Genomic DNA, 6,094 nt, shown 5'->3' with positions numbered 1-6,094 from the left:
AACAGAGTGCAGTTAAGACACACTTACAGTGCTCAGTGTAATTGAGTACACCCCCTTTGAAAAGTAACATTTTAAACAATATCTCAATGAACACAAAAACAATTTCCAAAATGTTGACAAGACCAAGTTTAATATAACATCTGTTTAACTTATAACATGAAAGTAAGGTTAATAATATAACTTAGATTCCACATTTTTCAGTTTTACTCAAATAAGGGCGATGCAAAAATGAGTACACCCCACAACAAAAACTACTACATCTAGTACTTTGTATGGCCCCCATGATTTTTAATGACAGCACCAAGTCTTCTAGGCATGGAATGAACATGCTGACATTTTGCTACATCAAACTTTTTCCATTCTTCTAGAATGACCTCTTAGAGAGACTGGATGCTGGATGGAGAGTGATGCTCAACATGTCTCTTCAGAATTCCCCACAGGTGTTCAATTGGGTTCAGATCAGGAGACATACTTGGCCACTGAATCACTTTCACCCTGTTCTTCTTCAGAAATCCAACAGTGGCCTTAGATGTGTGTTTAGGATCATTGTCATGTTGGAAAAGTGCATGACGACCAAGGGCACAGAGTGATGGTAGCACCTTCTCTTTCAGTATAGAGCAATACATCTGAATTCATGATGCCATGAATGAAATGCAGCTCCCCGACACCAGCAGCACTCATGCAACCCCACTTAAGGACACTGCCACCACCATGTTTCACTGTAGGCATCATGCATTTCTTTGTATTCCTCACCTTTGCAACACCATACAGTTTTGAAGCCATCAGTTCCAAAAACATTTATCTTGGTCTCATCACTCCAGAGTCCAAGTAGTCTTCATCTTTGTCAGCATGGCCCCTGGCAAACTCTAGGCGGGCTTTTTTGTGCCTGGGCTTTAGGAGAGGCTTCCTTCGTGGACGGCACCCACGCATGCCATTCCTCTGCAGTGTACGCCGTATTGTGACATGAGAAATAGTCACCCCAGTTTGGCTTTCTACTTCCTTAGATAACTGAACTTGCATGCCGATTTTCTTCAACCCTTCTCATCAGAAGACGCTGCTGTCGAGGTGGTAACTTCCATGGACGGCCTGGACGTCTCTGTGAGATGGTTGCAGTTCCATCTTTTTTAAATTTTTGTATCACTTTTGCTATAGTATTTTGACTGATAAGTAAAGCTTTGCTGATCTTCTTGTAGCCTTCACCTTTGCGGTGTAAAGAAATTATTTTCTTTCTCAGGTCTCTCGCCATTTCTCTTCCATGTGGTGCCATTGCTAACAACATGAAATGGGAAGGGAAGTAACACCCTTTTATAGTCAACAGTCTGCTGGGCACCTGTGTAATGAATAATTAGACTCACCTGTGGTTGATTATTGTTAAATTAGACATTTGTAGTCTAAAATTTAGCTTTGCTCCAGAGACTTTCAGTGGGGTGTATTCATTTTTGCATCACCCTAATTTGAGTAAAACTGAAAATTTTGTTCTCTAAATTATATTATTAACCTTACTTTCGTGTTATAAGTTAAACAGATGTTAAATAAAACTTAGTCTTGTCAACATTTTGGAAATTGTTTTTGTGTTCATTGAGATATTGTTTTTGAAGGGGGGTGTACTCATTTACGCTGAGCACTGTATATCCTCAAGGCCTATCAGTAATTCTGTGACACCAAGCATGCAATCTGTGTAAAATTAAATGTACTAATTTGGCTATTACTTGTACACCAGCTCTGTAATACAAGTATCTAATTAATGCAAATATATAATCATAATATATAAATAATGTGGCACAATGCATAAAGGTTCAGTTGTTCAGGCCAAACATCAGAATCGAGAAGAAATGTGATCTAAGAGACTTTGACCTCAGAATAATTGTTGGGGCCAGACATGGTGGTTTCAGAATCTCAGAAACTGCTGATCGCAGGGGATTTCCATGCACTATAGTCTCTTAGAGTTTACAGAGGTTGATGCGAAAAAGAAAAAACATACAGTGAACAGCAGTTCTGCAAGTGAAAATGCTTTGTTCATGAGATGTCAGAGGAGAATGGCCAGATTAGTTAAAGCTGATCAGGAAGGTGACAGTAACTGGTAAATAGTAAGTGGTAAATAACCACATGTTATAGCAGTAGTGCAGAAAAGCATCAATGAACATTCAACATTTCAGACCTTGAAGTGGATAAGCTACAGCAGCAGAAGACCAATGGATGCGTGCGTCCCTATACACTGTATGAAAAATGCACCCTCCTTTACTCCAATACCACTCTCCTCTACTCCGTGCCCCGAAAACCAATCTTCATGGACTCCCTCCCTCCACTGTCCCAATATATGGTAAATAGTTGGCATTTATATAGCTCCTTTATCCAAAGCCCTGTACAATTGATGCTTCTCATTCACCCATTCATACACACACTCACACACCAACAGCGATTGGCTGCCATGCAAGGCTCCGACCAGCTCGTCAGGAGCATTTGGGGGTTAGGTGTCTTGCTCAGGGACACTTCGACACAGCCCGGGCGAGGGATTGAACCGGTAACCCTCCGACTGCCAGACGACTGCTCTTACTGCCTGAGCCCTGTTGCCCCCTGTATTGAAGTAGACAGGCGAAGTGGCTTCAACTCTGCCCTCTGTTACTCCTCCAGCCAAGTGTTCAAAGATGCAGGCTACAGCGGAAGTCTTTTCACATTTCTGGGTGATTTTGTTGTACTATCCAAATCCAGAAAGCAGAGATGGCAGGAAACTTGAATTCTCCCAATTATGCAAGATATTAGTAAAGCATCCTACCCAATTGCAAAATGTCAGTTGGTTTTTGTGGCTCATATCCAACAAACAAATTCAGCAATTTAAGACAGGGAAGAAGGTTTATATACAGTGCATCCGGAAAGTATTCACAGCGCTTCACTTTTCCCACATTTTGTTATGTTACAGCCTTATTCCAAAATGGAATAAATTCATTTTTTTCCTCAAAATTCTACACACAACACCCCATAATGACAACATGAAAGAGGTTTTTTTTTTTTTTTTTTGCAAATTTATTAAAAATAAAAAACTCACATGTACATAAGTATTCACAGCCTTTGCCATGAAGCTCAAAATTGAGCTCAGGTGCATCCTGTTTCCACTGATCAACCTTGAGATGTTTCTACAGCTTAATTGGAGTCCACCTGTGGTAAATTCAGTTGATTGGACATGATTTGGAAAGGCACACACCTGTCTATATAAGGTCCCACAGTTGACAGCGGATGTTGGAGCACAAACCAAGCATGAAGTCAAAGGAATTGGCTGTAGACCTCTGAGACAGGATTGTCTCGAGGCACAAATCTGGGGAAGGGTACAGAAAAATTTCTGCTGCTTTGAAGGTCCCAATGAGCACAGTGGCCTCCATCATCCGTAAATGGAAGAAGTTCGGAACCACCAGGACTCTTCCTAGAGCTGGCCGCCCGTCTAAACTGAGCAATCGGGGGAGAAGGGCCTTAGTCAGGGAGGTGACCAAGAACCCGATGGTCACTCTGTCAGAGCTCCAGCGTTCCTCTGTGGAGAGAGGAGAACCTTCCAGAAGGACAACCATCTCTGCAGCAATCCACCAATCAGGCCTGTATGGTAGAGTGGCCAAACGGAAGCCACTCCTTAGTAAAAGGCACATGGCAGCCCGCCTGGAGTTATGCCAAAAGGCACCTGAAGGACTCTCAGACCATGAGAAAAAAAATTCTCTGGTCTGATGAGACAAAGATTGAACTCTTTGGCGTGAATGCCGGGCGTCATATTTTGAGGAAACCAGACACCGCTCATCACCTGGCCAATACCATCCCTACAGTGAAGCATGGTGGTGGCAGCATCATGTTGTGGGGATGTTTTTCAGCGGCAGGAACTGGGAGACTAGTCAGGATTGAGGGAAAGATGAATGCAGCAATGTACAGAGACATCCTGGATGAAAATCTGCTCTTGACCTCAGACTGGGGCGACGGTTCATCTTTCAGCAGGACAACAACCCTAAGCACACAGCCAAGATATCAAAGGAGTGGCTTCAGGACAACTCTGTGAATGTCCTTGAGTGGCCTAGCCAGAGCCCAGACTTGAATCCGATTGAACATCTCTGGAGAGATCTTAAAATGGCTGTGCACCGACACTCCCCATCCAACCTGATGGAGCTTGAGAGGTGCTGCAAAGAGGAATGGGCGAAACTGCCCAAAGATAGGTGTGCCAAGCTTGTGGCATCATATTCAAAAAGACTTGAGGCTGTAATTGCTGCCAAAGGTGCATCAACAAAGTATTGAGCAAAGGCTGTGAATACTTATGTACATGTGATTTCTTAGTTTTTTATTTTTAATAAATTTGCAAAAATTTTAAAAAAACTTTCATGTTGTCATTATGGGGTGTTGTGTGCAGAATCTTGAGGGAAAAAATTTATTTATTCCATTTTGGAATAAGGCTGTAACATAACAAAATGTGGGAAAAGTGAAGCGCTGTGAATACTTTCCGGATGCACTGTATATTTGTTTGTACATGAAAACCAAAAATAGCTACCATTATTTCAGTAGCCTACATGAACATGCATGGATGAATTTACTTTACTTCCAAATGACATGCAGTATTTATAACCAATACATTTGTTACGGATGTTTTTCAATGTGAACATTGAACATTGAGAAACAATAACTCGTAATATATATGGACATATAGGCTAGGCTATGTTTCACTTGGCCTAATCTGCATGTTTCTGAATTCGCCGAGTTGCAAATGACAATAGCCTCGGACATAGGCTGCTACAGTATATGAGGTGTTCAGATATCAGACGTATCAGGATTCTGGGATTATAGTAAAGTGTTATGTTTGTACAGATTTTTACTTTGATCCAATGTCGCTGGTTGCATATTAATTAGTGTCACGGCGCAAACCGGACAGGAGCCGCAATGTCAGGTTTCTGTTTGTACTGTTTGTCCCGGTTTTCCTCACCCCCCTTGTTCTCTCCTTGGCTCCACTCGTTAACTCCCCTCCTTTGGTCCACATACTTCCGCTGTAGTGGAGGAGTGGTAGTGGGGGGGGGGAGTAAAGGAGGGGGGAGTGAAAGATAATGGGACACAGCCAAGGAGATGCATTGTCTCTGATACAGTTCCATGAACCAGACCAGAAAAGAAGTGGTGGACACAGCCCAATTCTTCTTCTTCTTCTTTCTGTTGTTTTACAGCGGTTTGCATCCAAATTCATGGTGCATTACCGCCACCTTCTGCTGCAGAGTGTGGATCAGAGATTACAATAATTTGCCATATAAATAGATGACCAATACTCCCTTCTCTCCTACTCACGAATGATCATCTTATATTCTAATTTAAATTCTCATTAAAATATTTTTACCTTCCTATGAAAATATTAAAAAGTATCTCCCTTAAAAGCCCTCATACGTTCCACTTCACCCATGACGAATAATCCTTTTAATGTGAATACTTGCACATCTTTTCCCCTGAATTTAGCCCTCATAACTCATCATTTGTGTCTCAAAACCCCTACATACCATAATTACTGTTCTACGGACTCCTCTTGTTCACTCTTCTCACACAAACCTGTGGGGTGTTTTGCTACTATTTTTCGTGTTTTGTTTAATCCACAATATCCCAGTCTAGTCAATTCTATTTACTCTCTTCTGTTACCATTAAGAATAGATTTTGTCTTGATACTTCTTTGAATTCAACTCTCCCTCCCATTTATCTTGCCACATTTGATTTGCAACATATAATACTTTTGGTTTCCGTCTTATCCTAAATTCCATGTCTGTTGCTTCTTTAATAAGAGCTGGCTTTGCCAAAGTATCTTTCATTCCCGTTCACTCCAGGAGGAGCAGGACCCCATATAAACCTGACAGTGCGATTGCACTGAGTGACGCTTGTGAGATCGCATACATTATATCCTCCGTTGCGCCTGTAGAAAAAAAAAGGCTGCAGCCCATAACAACAAATTCATACATCTGATCTGTCCAAAAATATGTAGTTAATTATACTAAAATGTCTTTGCAAGACTACTTACCTGTCACGTGATACCTCGATCACGAGATACAAAAGAAGGAAGTACCGATTGTCACATGACTTACGGCTCTTCACGTTGTTAGTCTGC

This window comes from Conger conger, chromosome 14 (genome assembly GCF_963514075.1).
Source record: "Conger conger chromosome 14, fConCon1.1, whole genome shotgun sequence".
NCBI classification, from domain to species: Eukaryota; Metazoa; Chordata; class Actinopteri; order Anguilliformes; family Congridae; genus Conger; species Conger conger.
The sequence above is the reverse complement of the archived record's forward strand: the minus strand, read 5'-3'. Positions refer to the sequence as shown.